Source organism: Hoplias malabaricus, chromosome 1 (assembly GCF_029633855.1).
Source record: "Hoplias malabaricus isolate fHopMal1 chromosome 1, fHopMal1.hap1, whole genome shotgun sequence".
Lineage (NCBI taxonomy): Eukaryota > Metazoa > Chordata > Actinopteri > Characiformes > Erythrinidae > Hoplias > Hoplias malabaricus.
Window position 1 is genome coordinate 7,454,969 of NC_089800.1, and position 23,653 is coordinate 7,478,621.

At 41.1% G+C, this 23,653-nt stretch overlaps 1 protein-coding gene across 3 annotated transcripts in view; it reads left to right on the forward strand.

The window, feature by feature from the left end:
• Positions 1-23,653, forward strand: part of zfpm2a (zinc finger protein, FOG family member 2a) — a 198,515-nt gene that overhangs the window by 29,475 nt on the left and 145,387 nt on the right. Inside the window, exon 1 of one of the 3 annotated variants that reach the window (XM_066645317.1) lies at positions 11,711-11,775. The exons of the other annotated variants lie outside the window; for them this stretch is intronic. The gene's annotated coding sequence lies outside the window, so the exon portion shown is untranslated. Of the gene's footprint in view, positions 1-11,710; positions 11,776-23,653 lie in introns of those variants that run through there. 3 annotated transcript variants of the gene reach the window in all.

Sequence of the window (23,653 nt, forward strand, 5' to 3'; positions counted from 1 at the left end):
AGAGTTCCTTCTCAAAGCTGCTGCGTAAAGCTATCTTTATTCATCTGCATGCCATCTCAAGATGTTTGAAGGCATTAGAGTCTCCTGTTGTGTTTTCCTAACTAGCTTTTTTAGTGAACGTGTTGCTAAGAGAAATCATTCTCTCAAAAATCTCACTAGTGGAATTTGACTCAGAAGGTTTTGTTGTAGTCGCTGGAACCTCATTAGATATTTTGCATTGACATTTATCCAAAAGAGGTTCAGTTGTGCCCAAGCAGCTTGTATAATCTCCACAGAAGTGCATGAAGTGGAACAGAATGCTCCGTATATATAAAAGCATAGCTGTAGCAGGATATATACAAAAATGCCACATTTATGGTTGTAATCAAATAGCACTTTTTATACAATTCTGAGGACGTTTCCTAACAATTTGCTAGCTCTCAGGTCTCTTTGCGTGCTTGAAACTGGTCTAATTTGTTTATGAAGCCCCGGTGTCAGTAGATAGCTAAAAAAACATAGTGTCTCAGTCCAATATGCTAGGCTGTTTCTCCCTCTGCTCACTGCGGTGAAGAGACTAAATCTGGAGTTTTTTTATACAACAGACAGAACTTCAAATGTTGAAAACCACAAACTGAGATGAGGATGTTGAAGACTCTATTCCTGCTTTATATGTGGATAATTAGGGTTCAAGCTCAGTGCGTAGAACCCTATTGTATTTGTTACGGTTTTTCTTATTATTCTTTTTCCCTTTTTCTCCTGTAAAAGTTGTTGTGTGGAAGAGACCGTAGGTCGTACAGACTCCCCACTTGGAGGGTAGATGTAGTTTGTGTGCATCTCGTATTGACTTATTTTTGCTGTTTTAGGTTTTTTAAGATGGTAATTTCTCCAAATTCGGGAGAGCGCTAACTGTATGAAAGTAAAATTTACCAAAATTACTACAAAATGAAACAACTCGAGTTACAAATGAGTTTCTGTAGAAATTCAAATTCAATTCAGTCAGGCCCAACTCCTCAAGCGGTTCAGTAGGACTTGGGCATGGTATGCATCAATGTGAGTGCTAACCATAACCAAGCATGGAACATGATGTACATTTCAAATGAGCCCTTAGAGTAGCAGCTGTGATCATTGTGAACATGTCGTGTAACTGAATGCAAGTAAAATATTGACTTCTGTCTCTTAGAACCGTGTAAATAGTGAGTTTAGTGCAGAATGGTCATTGGTTGTGGTGCTGCACAGCATAACCAATCAAGTGTGTTATGGCATCTAACAACACCTCCATTTACCAGCACCCCAGGGTGGGCTGTGCATTTGCAGAACCATTCTTACGACCGCCATGGGACTACTTTGAGTATCCAAAGGAGTTGTGACCGCAAGGTTAAAAACCTCTACTTAATGCATGTTTAATATGAACAGAGTGGGGCTGGGAGTGTTGTATTTAAAGTCACGTGGCTGGTGAAATTTGGATTTCACTTGCAGATTCACGTCTCTTTGATCTTGAAGGTTTTTTAATGGATCTTCTTTGGTGGCTTGGCCGGTCAAGTAGAGTGGTGAAGCATGTGCAGACCAGTTAAGTCTAATCTAGACAATGTCACTTAGTGTTTTCCATTACTGCAAAAACAGATGATGTTTAAGTTTGTATTAGTTAATGAACTAACTGATCAACCCTGTGCTTAAACTGAAGATGACACACATCTGGTGAAAGAGTAAACCTTTGCATTTTGTAATGCAATTATATATTGTACATGTACCTTTTATTATGTATAACTTATGAAACTCACATTTTCTGTTTGAAAGAATATTTATAAAGTGTTTGTTCATGTCAAAATACAGTATGATACTACAAAATTAGGGCTGAAAAAAATATCTAATTCATCACACAATTTGCTGCGATTGATCGTTATAAATTGCACTGTCCCTTCTTAAGACTAAAGCATTTAATAATGGATATTTAAGTGTGAGCAACAATGTAAGATCAACACATTGGGATTATGTTTATATTAGTAGTGTCTATTGATAAAAAAAAATGAATCACATAAATAAAGTAAATATACTAGTACTTCCTTGTATTTTTGGGGTATGTGTGTAGTGTGACATGCATGACAATCTGGATAGAACTATCTGACATTTTTCTTTTTGGCTTTATTATTATCTCTGTGTAGTTTTAATGATTTTTGGATTATAATCTCTTCATTTGATTCTAATCTAATATCTATAATTTGAGATAGAATATTAACACAGAAGCTTTAATAGTGAAAATGAACACTACAGCGGAGCTCATGGCTCAGAAAAGGAGATGAAACAGGAGCTCAGTGTGTGTGAGAGAGTGAGAGAGGGTAAGAGTGAGAGTTAGTGATGATATTTATTACATATTTCAGCATAAATAAAATGTAATCTACCTTCTGAACTCAACAGTTGTGACTGTGTTTACATCACTATTAAGTCAGTAGGCTCTGTAAAAAGAGTGAAGTATGGTAGAGAGTTGTAGCCAAGTTTGGTAAATGATTAGTATTAAATTCCCACATGCATTAACATGAGTTAATGTGTTCATTTTGACATCACTATATAAAATGCGTAACCCATTTGGAAACCTTACCTTATTTGTTGTGCCTCCTCCAGACATTACACAAAGTTTGGTCACCCCTGCCCTGTGGTAAACACATAGCAGACAGATCGGACATCACTTGTTTTGATTGACAGTTTTGTTCCATCTTCTACTTGTTCAGAGGCAGATATACCTGTGAGACTATGATGAGGTTTTACCCTAGTCCAGTTAAACCATGCATTTAGCACATGACCGTTGAAACCTTTGGTACCAATTATAGCACAGCCTGAAAATCCATAACCCTCTCTATTGCTGGTATTAAACTCATTCCACTGTTGCTGTACCATCCCTACCCTCCTCTGTGTCATTACACGTCTTTTCCTTTACACATCCAGTCTCTGTTTCTCCATTCTTTTCTCCACCACCTGTTTTGCCAAAAGAAGAGACTAGGCCTGCCGCAGCTTCATCCGAATTAAGAGCTGCGAGGCGAGGAGATCGGCGAGGCCCAGCTCTCTGTGAGAATTGAGAAGCGTCTTTGGCAAATTTAAGGCACGGAGAGCTGTTTCTTAATGCCATTATACTATGGGTTGGTGTGAAAGGGGAGAGCTGCCTTTTCTCCTCTTTTACTCTCTTTCTCTCTCACTCAGGGAACGCAAATGGTGCTCACCCTCACTGGCATGTTATCAGCAGCATATGCGCTCTTTTACTGAGAGAGAGAGGGAGAGAGAGAGAGGAATTAATGGGAGCTATGAAGGACCCACAGGATAAATAATTAGGCAGCCACACCGACATGCTGCCTAAAGGAAAAGAAATAAAACTTTTTTCTCTCTCTCTCTCTGTCTGTCTGTCTCTCACAAGTCAACAATGTCACTGATTTGTATGATCTTTCCTCATCTGTGGCGTTTTCTGTGCTCTCGGTTTTCTCTCAGTGCCTCAGTGGTTCAGCTTTGATAGTTCTATTCCAAAAAGAATCAGTGCCACAAACAATACTAAGCCAAAAGTTGCGTTTCTTCCATAGTTGTGTGTTACGTCATATTTGTTAGGACTTGCAGATTTCAGTGAATAATTATTTGCTGTTGCTACCAGACTTATTTACAGTTTAGATACTTGTTCACTTGATTGTTTTAGAAAAATGTTTGCACACGATTGTCTCTGAATGATTAGTTTGTATCAGTGTTAATATCAATATTTTTATTTCATAGATTTTCTGATCACTTGGGTGTAGGGGTGGACGATATGGCCCTAAAATAATATCCTGATATTTCAAGGTATTTTAGCTGTAACAGTGTTCTTGGGGATGTGAAAAAACACTTAAAATAATTGTATTAATTTCAAGAACGCATTGTTGGAACAATATATAATAATGTATATTTTAAATAATTTATTATGTCATTGTATATATTCATAATATTAAATGGTTTTATTAAAATATTTTACTACAAATGTAGGTTTCAAACATTCAGAAGAAGCAAAAAATAAAAAAATCTGTAAATATTTGCTTGTTTTGTAAACAACAGTAGCTTACCAAGATTCTGATTTTGTATAAAATAAATAATGTAGCGTAAATGTACCACACGACCAAAGTTGAGAAAATGTAGTGTGTGAATATAAACAGGAAACGTAAACAATTATAAAACAGTAACATTAAAGCTTCACAGTAAATGACAAAGCCACCACAGAATAGTGTCTGTGCTGAGTTAGTGGAGGTTATCTGCTGGGGTTAGAGCTCATTGGCTGTTGAACTCTTCTAACGACGTTTTTGATTTTCCTCGTCCTCAGCCAGGATCTCCTGCTCGAGGAGGTTAAACAGTGTAGTTGTGTTTTCTGTTGTTACAGGATTCTTTCAGTTCTTACATAACACTGTGATTTATTGTGCGTCTGATATTCTGTAACCACACCCCCTCCACACGACTCAAGTCACTCCCCTTTTTTTGGAGCGGATTCCTCCACCGTACTTCACTGTGACTAAATGACTCGTGTAAAGAACGTATGCTGTATTACGGGTAAATACAGTATGTCATTACGTATCATAATTAACATGATTTTTATCATTGTTTTATGAATTATAAAGATATTATTCTATACAGTATGATACTTGGGTGTTTATGTGGCGTTTTACTCATAACTCCGCTCTATAAATAATGTAAGAATAAAAGGAGAGTTATGTTGTTTTAAGGCAGTTTGTCTTTGTTTAGTTTGCAACACTATCAGCTGTTTGCTAATACTTCCTCCTTTTATTATTTTACACACTCAACTGTTCTGTTTCACATATTCAGAAGCGTGCTGTTTGACTTATGTAAGAAAAGGCAGCACCTTTCTTGCAGATGCTAGTTTTGTGTGAATATATTTAGCATCTGTTTGAGTATCAGTATTTTTGGACAGTTTTTGAGATCACCTGGATAGTATCAGATAATTAGTTTCCCCACAGAGGGTGGACCGTGTCTGAGTGTGTAGTTCAGCTCTCTGTCTGACTAGCAGCAGCATATCTAAACGATAAAACTTCTTAGATCACAGTATTACTGTTTACTCACTCATAATTGAAGCAGGTCCTCCCTGTAAATGATGTAAGAAAGGGCAGAGCCCCCCTTCCTCTTTTCATAACTGCTATGCTCAACACCTACACCCACTAAAAGCCCAGTAATTCCCCCAGTGGAATTAGCTCAGGAGCGGAGCTGCTGTGGCGGGGAGGACGCGGGGGTCTAGTAGCGCTCCGTGTTCAGCCCCAGTGTTTACATGTGGCCTGTCCCTCAGGATCGGCTCGTCTGGTTGTCACGCTTTGCGGAGCGCCGCCGCTGCCATTGTTCTACCACTCTGCCGAGTGCTCTGAGAAGACGAAGCAGCGGGGAAGGTGGGGGGGCGGGGGGCAGAGAAAAAAGCAATGCAAAAAGAGTGACATTATCCTCGCCGTCTTTGATGGCGTCTCGTGTTTCGGCACTAGGTAATCTCCCCCTCTAATCTCTCGGGCTGATAGAAATAAACAAACGGGAGTGCAAATGAACGAAAGCACATGGGTGAACAGAGGGAGGATTATGGTAATTTTGAGGGGGGATAAGTAGAGGTGTTTAAAACATGGCTGTTTTAATAAGGAAGATGCTCCCAGCAGCCCAGGGAACCATATGCACACTGCTTTGCTTCAAATTGTAACATTTAAAATGTACTCGTTTTTTTTTCTTGTTGCTTCAGATATTCTAACAATGCCAAAAGTATTGATGAAAGTACATGATTTGTGTGTTTTTTCTTTTTCTTTTTTTACATCTAATTTGTCATGTGATTGAAGTTGTAGCGCAGAGCAGCATAGCTCAACAAAGCTCGGATTCTCTTTGAGTGATCCGGCCCACTCCTTTATAAGACCGCTCAGCTCGTCCAGAGCCGAGGGGGAAAAAATGCGCAGCTGAAATTTTTTTAAACAACTCCTTTAACATTTTTTTTTCTTGAACAACAGCTTTAAAAACATTCCCTTTTATTGGAACTCCAGTGTCGTGCAATTATTTTAATTTTTTTCTTTGCCAGACGATGCCAGCTCGATAGCAGAGCCGATTCCTCGGCATCCAGAATTTTTTCGGAAACTCCGAAATCAATTACGAGCCCGCGGCCGAAATGAAAGGCGAGGCGCTACGCTAGGACTTGAAAGTCAGCCTGGCTCTTCCTTTGACTGGGTGCATTACAAAGGGAAAAGGGAATCACACCGCATACCTGATCCTCCGAAAGCAGCCCCCCCCCACCCTTCCACTCCGCCCCCCCTTTTGAAATGGCCTGCTGGGCTAGGTCCAGGCTGGCACGCACGGGCAGGCATTGATGGCACAGCCCCTCGGGCACTGGCGAGGCTTGGCCTGGACGCTGCGGTCCTGGGCCCGTATCGCTGGGCACTGGCCCATCCGCTGGGAGCTCCTAAGCCATGCCGTCTGAAGGAGAAACCCACGGGCTTGGCAGTGCTTAGCATGCGGACTGCCGATGCTATCGCCCTCAGCCACCCAACACACACACACACACGCCTACAGTCCGGCGCACTGAACTAAGCCCAGCTGACCCAAATGACCACGCTTCTCTCACACACACACACACACACACACACAGTCCTTTCCTCAGAACTTTCAAAAACAAGCACAAGACTTCACTTTGTGCTCTTATTCTTCATTATTTATTTATTTCATTTTTTTCATTATTTTTTTTTTAACCTTTGGTGGGACATAGAAGACCACCTTCAGATGTTGCCGGTGTCCTGCTTTGTACTCGCTTTCACAAAATTTTCTGCTTTTGCTAGCCTTTAGCGGAATGTCATTTCCTACCTCTAAACGGCTTTCTGACGATAAAACAAACAAGCTTTTTGCGGAGAAGCCAAGCCGCCCGTTTTCTCTCTCTCTCTCTTCTCAAACAGGAAAACTGCACACTGATGAAAAAGTGGCGATGCAGAAGGATGAAACAGCGGGGTTGAAAGGCTCAGAATCTCTTGACAGAGCGGCAGGGCTAGCTGCAGGGAAAGGCAGAGGGCATCGGGGGCGGCCACTTCTCTTTCAACTTTTCCGCCCCCTTTTCTCCTGAGGTGAGGAGGGAGCTCACCTCGCCTCCCCTTCTCACCTGTAGGTAGAGGACTCCAGCTTCCAGGACATATCTTTTGTCTTCCGTTATCTTTATTTTCGTATTATTTTAAATGGCCGGATTCCCCCCCCCCCTCTCCCTCTCTCCCCCTTTTTTACTCCAGCAGCTCTTTTGATATCCATTTAGATTGGAGCTTCATTTGAAAGGCTCAGACAATAGAGTGACTTCTAATTAAGAGCAGCAGCATCTGGCCTCTGGCACCCTATCCCGTTGTTCCATCTATTTTGCTGGGGAGAATTCATTTGTTTCTTAATTAAGAAAAACACCAATAGCGTGAAAAATCTGCTTATGTTACCTGAATCCTAATTAGTTAAATAGTGAGGAAAAGGGGGGGGGGGGCGGGGGACTGCATTCCAGTAGCCCTAGAAATGAACTCGGCACTGATAAAAATGAACTAACTAGCCTTGCATAAATCGAAGTCGGGGGCGCAAAGTGTGCCGTCATTATGGCTAAGACAATATGCAAACTATCTTCAAAGAAATCAAATTGCCAGAATGTTTTCATTTGCATGTATTAACCATTAACATAATGAGGAGAAGTGACATTGGACCCGGATTGTGTGTCTGTTCGGATTGATAACTCGGCTGCATCTGGAAATGGTCTGCTCGCATAAAAAAAAAAGGGAGAGAGAATGCTAGCAGTCAATCGGCGTTGAACTGTGGGCCTCGGTGCGTGTTTGTGTGTGTGCGTGCGTGTTTTGGGCGGAAGCCTTGAACAAACCTGCTGCAGTATTGAACTCATGCCATCTTCTTCTGACAGCTATCCCTAAACAGGAAGATGCTGAAGCAACTACGAAAAAAAAGGAAACATTGAACCTCTCTCTCCCTCTACCTCTCTCTCTCTCTCTCTCTCTCTCTCCACACATGCAAACCACAGCCTCACTTATCTGTCCTATAGCATGGCCCACATTGCTGTGGGGTGGGCACGCAGCCAAAATGACTGTGGTTTATGTACTGCGGGCGGCACGCTCCAGACCCGACTGTCTTAATATTCAGAAATCATTTTTTTCCCCTCTTGCTGCATGCTATTGCAGGGGATCAGCCTCTGAGGTCAAATGATTCAATTAAGTGTCTGTTTATGACTGATACCAAAGCTGGGTGGCGTCTCCCACTTATCACCTTTTTTGCAGATCAGTGTTGTCCCAGAATGCCACAGGAGAGATTGCTGAGGCTGTAATTAAAATGGCACGGAGACAAATTTGACGTAGGGGCTAACAAGCAGGAGACAAATATGATGTGGGGCGGTTGGGAGGGAGGGATGGCGCTGTGGAGGGGAGGTGGTAGGTGGAAGAGAAGGAGGAGGGTGAGATGAAGGAGGTTCTTTCTGTATCGAAATTGCAGCATCGCTGTCATCCAATTAGAAAAGAAGGAAAATTTGAGGGTGGACAGGGTTCACAAGGGTAAGTGTCAGGAAGTAATGGAGCTCATGGGCATAGTAGAGACCCCTGGGGAACCCCACGTTGAGATGGCCATTTTCTAGTGCGAAGTGTTAGACTGTTTCTTGCTATCTCAGTATGTCTAGTTGTGCATAAAGACTGTCGTACAGGTCATTTTGCAGCAAAGTGAAATAGAGCTGCAGTGACTAGCTGAAAAGGTCAATGATGTCTGTTGTGAATCACCGCTGACCTGACTGTTTGTTTTTGTCGCCGTGCTAGGTCTTAAAAGCTTAGGAAAATCGGTGGTTGTAGTATGATAACTACTAGTTGGAGAGCACATGGGGGTTTGGTTGCTTCTGATTGGTTCGACACCTCTCCATGATGTTTTTGCAAGCTCAGATATTCCCACATAAACGTGGTCAGGGAATTGATTATTTTTAAATTATTATTAATATTATTATTGAAGTGCAGTTGACAGGTTAATTGGTCATGAACAATAGAGGTTACTCTCAGGTCAGAAGTAAACTGAAGTGCAGAGTAAACCCGGCCTTTGGTTACATCGTCGTGCCACAGTTCAGAGCGGCTAACAGGCTGAAAGGGTGCAGCATGTGGCATGGTGAGGATGCTGCCCAAAGCTGGACTCCCGCTGCGACAGTATTTGATGCGCGACTGGCAGTGGGAAAGTGACACGTGTTCTTTGTATCTTATGGCAACTGTACCTTTTCGTCTACGGAGCTGACGACATGTGACTTCCTACAGAAGGAGGGGAAGAAGGAAAAAAATAAAAAATCAAACGCACCAATAATCTGCAGTAACGAAAGCCGAAGTGAGGGGAAAAAAGAGAGAAAGCCTTGTTAAAAACGACTTTGGATTTTCGTCAGAATCTTCCGGAGGCTTTTGACAATTTGCATTGTTATCGGCGATAAGGCCGATGTTTCTACTCCGTCGTACATTTGTGGAGAGAAATATGTAAAAGTGTAAACCGAGTGAATGCTCGCCGTAATGACGAGGGGATCTCTCTCTCTCTCTCTCTCTCTCTCTCTCTCTCTCTCTCTCTCTCACACACACTACCGGATAGAGTCTTAGTGGGGGCTTGCTGCACAGCGCGTCTGATATCTGAATATTAAAAGGAGTTTCAAGCTCATCTGCAAATGTGATTTGCACATATCACACTTCTGCAGTTGTCGAGGCTTCTTCGTCGCCAAGCTTCTGAGCAAAGAAGACGAAGACGGGTGCACAGAGGAATGACAGGGTTGTGGCGGGTTGTGTGTGTGTGTGTCTGTGTGTGTTGTGATGGGGGGTAGGGGGGGTTCTGTGGTGTGCATATGGGTTGCCATTGATGTATTCCAGCCCTGACCTAATTTAAATCTCTGCCAACACAAGCTCATATGCATACTGTACGTTTGCGAAATTAGAGAGGGCAAACCTTGCCTTTCCTCGCCGAGACAGGTGTAAACAACACTGTTGTCATAATGCACCTGAGGTAAATACGATAATCTGGATGTAGGGTGGGGTTGGGGACCGAGTGCAGAATCATTTGGCCATCGTTTTGTTGCCTGGGGGTCTCGAGGGAATGCCCTGCCAGAGGAGGATGCCCATTCGCATGCCGCACACGGAGAGATATAATTATGGCGGCCCGTCTTTGTTCCTGCGTGGCTCCCTTGCACTGCACTAGTAATTTGCTTGTAATACGGAGGCATTTTGTAAAAGGGAGGGTGTGATATTTAGGTTGGAGTATTCTCAGTGGGCCTGAGTGATACGATTGTAATGGACTGCTGCTTTGTCCCAGTGCTGTGCTCTGTAACAAATATACTGCCGCTTATTGTCAAGACTGCAGGGGCGTTTTGAATAAGAATGCTACTAACAAATAATAATAGTATTAATGATAAGTATAATTAAAATAATTAGGGGTGGGCAATAAGGCAGTATTTTCACCCTGCAGCCTAATACACTGCCTGTTTTCTATAGGGATATCTTATTGTCATTGGGATATATGTATTGTTATCATCATGATATGCCTTTCTGAGCATATCATAGGTGTCCTCTGTGTTTAAGGAACACAGAACAACTTCATGATTCGTTAAACAGAGTAAGGGCTGGCTGATATAGCCACACTTTATATATCACAATATTTTTCTAAATTTCAGTCGATACAATAAAATTTGGGTATTGATATAAACAACATGAACGCCACAGAAAAAGTATTAAGAGTAAGCAAGAACCATGACATCACCATCAAATATAAACCTCTTGGCTTTGTCAATATTTATAGTTTTAAACTAAATTTTAAAATTGAGTGCTGAACTGTAATGACCCTCAGTCAGTGACAGATGTTATAAATAATGTATAATTAAATATTGAAAATGTGTTTAAAATCATATAAATGTTTATATAGTGATATATATATATATATATTGAATTGTCGAGCCCAGAACAGAGAACATAATTAGTCCTGTTTTACTGGATTACAGCAGCAATATTTTATCATTATTGAGACATTTTGTTATAATGTTAATATATTTTACCGGAGTGTGTTGTTCAGATCGTCATTTATTTATTTAATGGCTGTGTTTTTTTAAAACTTAAAAGCTTATTAAATAATTATTAATTAGATTCATCATCTAGTGCTTTCAATTCTGTTATAGTGCTTTGTCAAATAACACATACACACACACACACACATATATATATATATTTTCTTTTGACAAAAACAAATATTTATTATATATAAATCTTTATGCAGTATTGCCCACCGCAGTTGAAAGAGTTACTTTATTTCAGGGGAAACTTATGAACTCTCTGTAGATGAGATTGACCAATCAGAGGCAGTCAAACACTCTCATTGTGACATCATCACCACTTAGACAAACAGGCCTAAAGCATAATTTACAGACAGTAATCTAAATTTAAATCACAATTAATCATATCATTTTATAATTATAGTCTTACAAATCTCAGCTATCTGCTAAAAATCATAAATTATCTTGAATATTATAATGATTATATTTACCATTTTTCCTTTCGTTTGAATTAATCTGAAGTATGTTAACATTGTCTCTGTTTGTTTAAGAGCTTGAACAGCGCAGTAGATGAAGAAATAATCTTTCAGTGACTGATGTGCCTCCATACCCCGGCTGGGTAGGTGTTGAGTAGGCTGTAGTGTAGGCTCCTGTGTGTGTGTGTGTGTGTGTGTGTGCTGTCAGGCTGAGGTGGAAGGAGGGTGGATTGTCATCTCTGGAGGAGTCTTTTGACAGAGGGCCTCTCTCCTCTGCTCTGTTGAAAGGTCAGTGTGCTGTCTTCTCTGTTACTGCCAGAGCGTTCCCTTCCCCGTGGAGGAGGCTTTCCCCTCTCTCTCTCTCTCTCTCTCTCTCACACACACACACACACACACACACACACACACACACACACACACACAGAAAGTAGACTTTCTTCTGCATCTACAGGAAACTCTTATTGAGAAAAGGCCTTCAGGAATGAATTAGATTTCCACTGCACCGTATTTTCTTGCTCCGTCAATTTTGACAGTTGTTATCATGAAAATCTTTAAAAAATAATAATAAAATGATAGTTATTTGTAACCCAAACCACCATGGACCAGATGATCATTGTATTGCTCAGATGTTGCTGGAGACCTAATGCTGATAAAAAAAGGTATAAAAAAGGAGGTACTAGATATTTCCAGATACTTGAAGAATGTTGTTTTTTTCTTATTTGTAAAGTGACATTGTGGAGAAATGAGGTTTAGTTCTGACAGCAATGACCCGAATGCCATTTAATGCCACTGATTTGTCAGTTAATGAAGTTACATACCACCAAACAATGACAGTTGCACTATATCAGACCTTGGCTTAGTGGATATGACGCAAGCTGAGGTGACCATTGCACTTGCGGTCTCTCAGAGGCTTTTCTCTCACTGTTGCTTGTGTGAGTCTGTTCAGATGCCAATGAAACAAGTAGAAGAAGAGAAACATAATGCGGGGAGTCAGTTTGGACTGGAACAGGTTTGTTACTGAGCCCGGGTGACTGTCAATTCCATTAGAGCTGGCACTGTCAGAGCGCTATGAATGAACAAAGTAAGCGGCCATTGGGGATTGTTCTCGTACAGGCAGCATGGCGGGTCTCCGTGGGCCTCGGCTTGTTTTCTCTTCAGTCTCCGCGCTCTTTCTCCAAATCCTCCGATAGCTGACGAAATCCACGCGAAACCTTCGACTTCATTCCAGCCTAACAGCTCGTGTCAATCTCAGAGGCACATGCTTCGCTACGTTACACAGACACACACACAAACACACACGTGCATGCGCACACACATCCTGCTAACAAAATTGCTAGCAGCACCCCACCAAAACCCTCCTCCCCATGAGGTCCGTTTTGACTCTTGACCCTGACCCGAAACATCCAGATGAACCCGACAATCAGCGCAATCAAATAATTACATGGCAGCAGCCAGCAGGCCCAGCCGCCCACAAGCAGAAACACGCATCTCCTGGACAAGGTCTAAGCGCCACACTTCCCGCCCAAACTGCCGCTGCCTCCGCTGACTCCACTGACAGAATCCTAATCTCCACCAAGCTCCAGCAGGCCAGATCAAGAACTAAGAACCACGGAGAGTGAGAGGGGAATGAGGAAAAAAGAGAAAGCCTCGCCTCTGTCACACTTTTAAAGGACAGCACTTTGAATGTCATTTGACAATTTCCTTTTAATTAGAACTAATTTACAGAAAGATGCCCACCAGCTAATCTTTACAGGATAATTAACTTCTATTTTCTTTACTTTTAATTAAAAAGTGGGGGGAAAAAAAGATTTATCCGATCCATAAAGAATTGTTCTTTTGAAACATTCATCAGACTCGCACACTTCTCTTTGGCTTGGGTAATATTTAGATCTTATCCTCCGCTCTCTTCCCTCAGACTTACAGCAGCGATATATACATTTTTTTCTCCCCCTCTCTGTTTGGATGGGTGTTGGGGGAGGGATATTAAGAAGTGGAACTATCAATAGTAGAAATAAGAACCAGAAGCAAATTAGAATTGAATTAATGAGGAATTTATTGCGAAAGAGACTCGTCGTCTTTTAACGTCAAAGTGAAATTGCCGTGTCAGATGTATCCATCTCTGAAATTGTTCCTCGCCGGAAGAAAAAATATATATATGTTTTATTGGAAGTATTTGACACGCTTCATCATCAGCTTTTCTTTTTGGTTCCTTAATATAAAATTGGACTGATTTAAACTGTGGTAATAAGAAGCCGTGCTGGGTGAACTGTTTAGGCTGCAAAGATCTGAAAACACAAAACATGAATCAAAGATTGAGTGTGTTTTCACACCTATAACTTGTTTGCTCTGGTCTGCGATGGTATACTTGGAAGTTTAGTTTGTTTTCACACAGTGATGAATCAACGCACCAAAACGCGTCACTGCAAATCCTGTTAGAACGCTCTCTTCACTTATTGGTCAGACCTACAGGGGGCGGGAGCAAGAAAGATCAAACAGGAAGAAGCTCCTGTGTTGTGGAGTCGTGCATAATGCAAAGCACACCTGTCTAGAGGAGGCATTTAGCTCAAACTTGAAGAGTTCACCTGATATTTGGGTTGGATCAAGGACAGATCACATTCTCACCACAAACGAACTGCTCCAGAGTTCATTTGGGACCAGACCGAGACCACCTCCTCTCAAGGGTCTCGGTGTTGTTGTTTTGATCCACATCTGAGTGTGATTACCGCGTTCACACCTGCACAAACGAATTGCATCAAAGATGTAAACGAACCAGAGCCTGATTTAACCGGACTACAAAGTGCAGGTGTGAAAATGCCCCTAGTCACTTACTAGTCTTAGAAGCTGTTCAGTTTATTAGATCTCTGAAGGTTAAATCCCTGGAGAGAAAACACACATTTTGTGACTTAATGCTAGAATTAACTACAGAGAAGTAAGTGCAGCGCTTAAATGTTATTATTTTCACTTAGGTCTGGACAATAATTCGCTGTCAAAATGTATCGCAATATAAAAGATTTCAATAACAATGATATGATTTTGAAACCCATTTTCAGTATTTCAATAAACATAATTTAGAACATCTGTCACTGAGCGACGTTCATTACAGTCGTCAGTTCAGTGCTCAACTTAAAATTTCCTTTAAAATTATTAATATTGACAAAGCCAAGACTGCTTTCAGTTCTTGGCCATTTTCTGTGGCTTTTTTATTGTTCATATCGATATCAGAATGATATCATATTAACAGAAATCAAGAAATGTATTGTGATTATAACTTGTGGCCATATCGTCCAGCTCTGAGAATCATGAGTTAAAAATGTGTAGATTTGTTGTTTTTTTTTAGATGCAAAATTAGGTCAAAATATTAGGGGCAATATCTAGTTGAGATTTTTCAGACAAATTTTGTGATTGCAATTTTTTGTTATTGTCTATAAATGACAAAAATCCCAAGAAGATCCCGTGTTAAATTGAGCGCCTAGTGCCAGACTGAATGTAGTTGTGGTTTAGCAGGGTTTGGTTGTCACTCACTCTGGTCTTACTCTGTTGTGTAGGAGATAAATGTCCCCAGTTCAAACCTCTTAAGGCTTTGCTCTCTGTAATGTTGCCTAGAATAAAAATTGTCGCTCTTAAAAATTACAACTGCATTCGGTGTCTGTGATTGCGATATAAAAACGATTCATATTTTAGTACGTACCATTTTTTTTACACCACAAGGGGTGCTATTTCTCACATACACACATTTAGGGATTGCTCCATGACCCTGTGTCAAACTGATAAAATATAATGTATCCTATGTGTGTTTGAATAATAATAATAACATAAACAATGGATATATATATACCCATTTCCATCTAGAAATATCAACTTATACATGCAACTGTAGACAGATGTAGCCTGTTAGCGTATGAAATTCATACGGAACCCATTTACCTACAAAGCATGCATCCAACAATAAAGGCAGTATGGAGACTCTTTTCCCCATTTAACCTATGAGAAACAAGCACAACACACAGAACCACCCCCAGGCATCGTGCTCTCCGAGTTCCTCTCATGTTTGTGTGATTGGCTTGGTGCAGAATGACCAGCGAGAGAGTTTTAAGGCACCGTGGTCCAAATTGGGCCGGGCTCAAAATGAGAGTAGGAGCTAATAAGAGCTCACACCTGAGCCTCACAAAGCACGATTGGTGTTGAACATTTGGAGGATGACCCTGAGCCTTTAATAGGTGCCTGTGTGCGCCAGTTTGGTTGGGACCGTGTGTGTGTGTGAGGGAAGAGAGCAAAAGCGAGGCAGAGAGCCTGGCATCTGCTGAGGCCCAAAGGCACGCTCAGAGGAGCCTCCAGATTTTTAATGGCCTAGTCAAATGCCAGTCGTGTTTTCATGCCACTCCAATTCGGAAAAGGCACTGGACTCAGAAAACAGCGCCGAGCTGCTTCGGATGCTATTAATATGCACGCGGAAGCGCAGAGAGGAGGCAAACAAAAGGACAGAAATTCTAAGCACAACAGAGTTTATGGTGTATGCAACATTTTGTGCACCCTTGATCAAATTGCTTGTTTTCAGTGGAGCCAAAAGAAGCACACATCCAGAGAACTACTGCACATTCGAGTGGACTAAAACTGTTTGTGTAACATACTGGAAAATAAATGTGGCCTTGCTGTATTTATGGCACATTTTAATAATTTATGTGTGTCCCCTTTTCCACAAAAACTCGGCATATAAATAGAAACTGTGCTCTAAATTTAGGTAAAATTTGTCCTAGTCATGTTTCATTCTGCTTGTAGTGTTTAGAGCTATAACTTTCTTATTACGACCTACAAATACGACATACAAAACCTAGAACACCAGTTACGGTTTCTTTGAGTATATGATTACTATGATATCAATTATACCAAGATACAGAAAAAGAATATGATATAGTTCATCATTTTATTGCCCACCGTTATGTTACGATTAGTGTAAATTCAATTTCCATTGAGCCACTGTGTTTTGAAAGTGTGTGTGTTTGTGGGTGATTGTATTATGAACCCCCCCCCCCCCCTCCCAACACGCACCCAGCCTTTCTCCAGGATTTTGCGCACATGTTTCGGAAACAGTTTGTTGACTGTTGATTGTAAGTGGCTGAATTTAGGAACGCAGCCATTTCTAATCACCAGAATTACATTGCTTAGCAACCGGAAAATCAAGTTAAACAATACCAGCGCTTATTCTTGTTCACAGACTGCAGCTACGCGAGCATTCCAATCTGTGCTGACGCTTTTCCACTCCACACACAACACACAACCAAAGCAGATTCAGCCTCATCACTCGTCAGTCCCGCAGATGGCCGTTAGCTTTGGCCTGCCATTGGAACATTAACTTCCCATCTCTGTGATCACTGGGCAGAACTGGACGGACTGCTTCACTATTTTCACTATTATAATCCTCCTCCAGATTCATGCAGTCAGTTCACAGTGAAAGGGAAAAAAATATTCTTCACATATTGACATAACTTCAAATACAGCTGGGAAATTCAGAACTTCTAATGGACATACCCTTGTCTCTATCAATTATATCATTATTTTAAAACTATTTTTATTATTTTCTTTTTAATTCTGTTATTTCCCCACTGTGTGTTTATGTACTGTCCCTTTAAACCCACATTACCACGCTGTAGTCATGTGATTCTGCCCTTATCTGCCACATGGAAGCGACATGAAGGAGAACCTAACCACAGACTCCGACCGAGCGACTCGATCAGCTCGTACCAAAGAAAAACTTCACGTCTGTGGTTTGGACGTATTGTGTTTTGACTTTAATTAAAGACACTGGACAAAAAGAAGTCAAATGTAAACACTGAGAAAAAGCAGTTTCATTGACCAAAGCACAATCACACACCAAATATGAACAGTGCTTAAAAAACAAGAGAGCAACAAGCTCCCAGGAACATTTGAAATCATATCCCAGATTTAATACTGGATCATATTTATAGTACATGACTTGTCACTGAAATACCAGGGTCTAAAATCCGAAAAACAAAATTATTGTTAATTAATCGTAATCGTGATATTGATTTGCGCTCATATCGTCCAGCAATAACTTCAAATATATTTTTGAATTATCTTATGAACGTACCAATCAAAATTCTAAAGTTAGTTGGAATAAATCACGTCTGCATTAATTCTATTAAAGGTTAAGAAGGCTTTTTTCTTTTTCTTGTAGTGTTAACTTATTGGAGATAAGAGGACTTGTTCCCACAGTTGTTATAAGTAATACGGGGTCATGATGGAGTTTCTTCTTGAAACACAATGTATTAACGCATGAATTAAAAAAGTAACCGCATTCATATTCATGGTTAAGGTTTGTTCAGAACCCACCCAGTATCACAACCCTGTGATGGACTGGCCACCTTTCCAGGGTGTGTTCCTGCCTGCCTCCCAGATCCTGTGGTGCTACATTAATATGTAGTATCAAAAACAATGGATACCGTAAGCTGAAATTAGACTGAAGTATCTAACTCACCCTCACCCCCCAACACACACACACACACACACATGCTTTCTTTGTAACAAAAGAGGGTACACATACCCTAACAAACCTTATGGTGTTTAAACATCTCTTAATTTTTTATGATAATAATATATATCGTCATTTTGCCCACCTCTGCGACAAGTTGTCCTTATTAAATGGCAGTTCTGCAGAGTCCAAATCAATTAGAAAGTTCTGAGTGCTGTATCCATTTATTGCTGTGATAACGGATCATTTTAATGCATGGCTCTGCTCTAATGAATAGAGTGGACTGTCTGCAGAGCTTCTGGAGGCCTTTGGGCTTCTAAACATTAGAGAAGATGCTGGGTCACATTTTCGTCCAATTTTCTCCTGCTCTTGTTCTTCTGTTCCGACTTTCTAAGTGGTACTAAATCAAGATTGTGGGGCTTAGATTAAACTCCTCATTTCAGGCTCTGACCAGCCACGTAGCAGAAGGAATATTTCAAAGCCATGTGAGTGGACAGAAACTGTACAATAGAGTGATGAAATAGGTATTGCTGCATGCATTATAAACCTCAAATATAGGTGTCTTAATGGGTCTTGGCTTGGATTTACTGTTCTGGGAACAGGTGATGGGTATGGTATAGATCTTTATATTCTTTGTTCTTCAAATTCAGGCGAGCGTCTGCACAGTCATACATTACTTTTACAAACAAAGGGTTTAAAAATACATTTATCTGAATATTCTTTAGTCAAAAGGGGCACAGAATTATCAGTGGGTATCAGAATTATTCTGATAACAGCAGAACATGATGGAACCAGTTCCTGAAATAGCACACACTCCCATTGTGTGACATGATGTTCTTAGCTGGAGTGCTAGAACATTTCAGTAGTTTATGTCTGATTTTAGTTGTTGCCTTAAGTCTATTGCTTCAATTAAAAATGGCTCATTTTAAAGATTTGTTTCCAAATGTCACATCAGCAAGTTTTCACTCTCAGTATTAGTAGAAGTGATTAAGAGAAGAAATTGCACTATATTCATTCTTTAAGGAATCAGTGGTGCTTCATCTTGACAGCACATTAATTTTATTAAAGGTGTCTGAAAAAGAAGGTGGATTGAAACAAAACTGAAACAAATTTCATTCTGAACTAGAGTTGGACGATACGGCCAAAATTTATATCAAAATTATATCCCTAATTTCAGTGAATACAATATAATTCTGATATTGATATAAACAATAAAAAAGCCACAGAAAAACAGCCAAGGACTGACATCACCATCAAACAAAACCTATTGGCTTTGTCAATATTAATATCATTAAACTAACTTTTAAAATGAAGTGCTGAATTGACGACAGCGCACTGTAATGACTGTTGGTCAGTGACAGATTCTGTAAATATTTAAAATATTGAAAATGTGATTAAAATCACATAATATATAAATCATATCATTATTATCGAAACATATATATATATATATATATATATATATATATATATATATATATATATATTATGATATACAGTGGAACCTCTACCTACGAACTTGATCCGTTCCGTGACCCGGTTTCGTAAGTGGAAAAGTTCGTTTCACAAGTCAATTTTCCCCATTTAAAATAATGGAAAAGCAATTAATGTGTTCCAGCCCCCACCCCGAAAGTCACCCTTTTTGCACTGATATATGTTTACAACACTCTCAAATTAGTAAAAAATACATGTAGCGTTACTAAAAATAAAAGAGAAATACAGTGGTAACAGTAATAAAAAAAGAAATAATAAAGTTGTAAGTGGTTACACATCGCTACCTTGAATACGTGACGACCGGCTGGAGGAGTAACACAGGCACTGGCTGTATGACGGGAGGTGGGGGGTGGGTGGAATAACGGAGAGTAAGCGGGTAAATGTGGGGAGACGAAGCGTAGATACGTCTTAACTTAGCACGAATTTCGATGTCTGCTATTTACACTAATGCTAAATTGCTAAAACTACAATTGGCTAATCTTAAAAGCTCGAGGGTCGAGAGAACGAGAGAAATTGGGTCAATGACTTAAGTCTGGACGCGCTGGGAGACTCGCCTATTGGGGTCAGTGGCCATTTCCAGCCGCCGGCTTGGCAGAGGCTTGGGTTCATTTCTAGAGTCAGGGTTCGTTGGTGGAGGCAAGAAATATTCCAATGCCCGGTTCGTATCTTGGAAAGTTTGTTAGTATAGGTTCCACTGTATATTGAAAGTGAATTATTGTTCAACCCTATTCTAAACAGACTCTAACCTTTTGTCCACACTGGGAGTGACTTGACAAGCCTAAGGGGCTGGAGGTCTTTGATGTTGCAAATTAGGAGAAGTTGGTGACCTGAAAGATTTGAGCATAATGTTTGACTTTATTCAAAGTAGGAGTGAACCAAAGTGACGACTTTCAATGGGAATCGAGTAGGGTGATACATTCTTTATCTCAACAACCCCAAAATGGTGTCAGGTCAGCCCGGGTTCAGAAATGATCACAAGAAGCAAAAAGCCTCTGCTGGTGTGAACGCAGGGTAAGACCTGTTTATAAGAGTTTTTCAAGTGTAAAGACAGAAAAATTTAAGACACTCACATAACTTTTTTAAGTTTACACATTACTTTAGAATGTATGGAGTAGTGAAGTCTGTGTGTGTGTGTGTGTGTGTTTGTGTATGCTCTAACCTGTATGTTCCAACAGTGCACCAGTTTCTGCCTTGGCACAATAGGCGGGTTGCGGTCCAAGCCCAGCGGGGCTGAGCCAGGCCGGACGTCCCTATAGGCATTTGAAGAGCATTTTGCATTCATGTTGGGTCTCAGGTGCTGGGCGTGTGTTTTTTTATCCTCTGGCCAAGCTTGGTCCCATTTTCAATGGCATGGCGAGATAAAAAAAAAAAAAGAAAGGGTGGGGGGACAAAAAAAATAAAAAAGCCCTGGTGTAGGTGGGAGCAAAATGATTTCCATGCTTGTAGAGATCTGCCGCTTTGTTCTGTTCGATTCAATTACCTCCACCCTAATTAGGAGCCGTGGTGGAGTCCCGGATTGTGGCATGGACGCCACACTGTGGCTCCTGCTGATAAAGTGCGCTATCACCATCAGAGGCCCCCTGACCAGCCCTCTACACATACAAACATAAACACACAAACACAAACACACATGTTAAAGCCTGTCACTTTAACTCACATATTCCGATCCAATTTGAATTTGACATCTCTTCCTGTTTTGTTGAATGGTCCCTCATCAGACACTTTCTCTCCATGAAACTGTATTTCCATCAGGAATTGCATTATAGGCAAAAGTTTGGGAGTTCCTTGAATTTCTAAGACAATGCTATGATTGGAACACACTTCTTCATGTTTTAATGCACTGTTACTCTTTATTATTAAACATTATTTTGCTGTAATGTGTGTGTTAGCTGTTGGAGGGGAGCGTTAAAAAGGAGGCATCTATAGATCTTTTTATCTCAAAGAGAGCATCAGGAGGGCAGAAGGGATAGTGTGATCTGGACAGCTCTCAGATAACATACACTACATTAGCATGAGCCACTGTAGGGATGTTTATACCAGAGAGTAAGAGGGAGCGAGCAATATTTTCCCAATGTGTAGTGCATACAGTGAACTTATATCTTGAATTCCTTTGTTATTACTTGAGCAGATACAGGATAGTGTATGTGTATAGGACTGAGTTATTTCATAGGGCTTTCATCTGTGTCTACCAGGACTGTTATTAAAATCTGCAGTGTTGATTGAATGCTGTAAACGTTCAGGTAATTGGAGATTTGCTGTGTATTGTCTTAAATTGGCTTGTCTCAATTCGTTTGTCTCTTACTACTTGTCTATGTACTCTCAATCACCTCAGAGTTTACTCATTCAGCTCGCAATCACCTCAAAGTTTAGTGCCCTCAGCTCTGTCAACTCAGGGTTTACTGCCTTCAGTTCTCAATCACCTCAGAGTTTACTTCCCTCAGCTCTCAATCACCTCAGAGTTTACTCCCTCAGCTCTCAATCACCTCAGAGTTTACTCCCCTCAGCTCTCAATCACCTCAGAGTTTACTCCCCTCAGCTCTCAATCACCTCAGAGTTTACTCCCCTCAGCTCACAATCACCTCAGAGTTTACTCTCCTCAGCTCTCAATCACCTCTGTGTTTACTCCCTCAGTTCTCAATCACCTCAGAGTTTACTCCCTTCAGCTCACAATCACCTCAGAGTTTACTCCCTTCAGCTCACAATCACCTCAGAGTTTACTCCCCTCAGCTCACAATCACCTCAGAGTTTACTCCCTTCAGCTCACAATCACCTCAGAGTTTACTCCCCTCAGTTCTCAATCACCTCAGAGTTTACTCCCTTCAGCTCTCAATCACCTCAGAGTGTACTCCCCTCAGCTCACAATCACCTCAGAGTTTACTCCCTTCAGTTCTCAATCACCTCAGAGTTTACTCCCCTCAGTTCTCAATCACCTCAGAGTTTACTCCCTCAGCTCTCAATCACCTCAGAGTTTACTCCCTCAGCTCTCAATCACCTCAGAGTTTACTCCCTTCAGCTCTCAATCACCTCAGAGTTTACTCCCCTCAGTTCTCAATCACCTCAGAGTTTACTCCCCTCAGCTCTCAATCACCTCTGTGTTTACTCCCCTCAGCTCTCAATCACCTCAGAGTTTACTCCCCTCAGCTCTCAATCACCTCAGAGTTTACTCCCCTCAGTTCTCAATCACCTCAGAGTTTACTCCCCTCAGTTCTCAATCACCTCAGAGTTTACTCCCCTCAGTTCTCAATCACCTCAGAGTTTACTCCCTCAGCTCTCAATCACCTCAGAGTTTACTCCCCTCAGTTCTCAATCACCTCAGAGTTTACTCCCTCAGCTCTCAATCACCTCAGAATTTACTCCCCTCAGTTCTCAATCACCTCAGAGTTTACTCCCCTCAGTTCTCAATCACCTCAGAGTTTACTCCCCTCAGCTCTCAATCACCTCAGAGTTTACTCCCCTCAGTTCTCAATCACCTCAGAGTTTACTCCCCTCAGTTCTCAATCACCTCAGAGTTTACTCCCTCAGTTCTCAATCACCTCAGAGTTTACTCCCCTCAGTTCTCAATCACCTCAGAGTTTACTCCCTCAGCTCTCAATCACCTCAGAGTTTACTCCCTCAGCTCTCAATCACCTCAGAGTGTACTCCCCTCAGTTCTCAATCACCTCAGAGTTTACTCCCCTCAGTTCTCAATCACCTCAGAGTTTACTCCCTCAGTTCTCAATCACCTCAGAGTTTACTCCCCTCAGTTCTCAATCACCTCAGAGTTTACTCCCTCAGCTCTCAATCACCTCAGAGTTTACTCCCTCAGCTCTCAATCACCTCAGAGTTTACTCCCCTCAGTTCTCAATCACCTCAGAGTTTACTCCCTCAGCTCTCAATCACCTCAGAGTTTACTCCCCTCAGTTCTCAATCACCTCAGAGTTTACTCCCTCAGCTCTCAATCACCTCAGAATTTACTCCCCTCAGTTCTCAATCACCTCAGAGTTTACTCCCCTCAGTTCTCAATCACCTCAGAGTTTACTCCCCTCAGCTCTCAATCACCTCAGAGTTTACTCCCCTCAGTTCTCAATCACCTCAGAGTTTACTCCCCTCAGTTCTCAATCACCTCAGAGTTTACTCCCTCAGTTCTCAATCACCTCAGAGTTTACTCCCCTCAGTTCTCAATCACCTCAGAGTTTACTCCCTCAG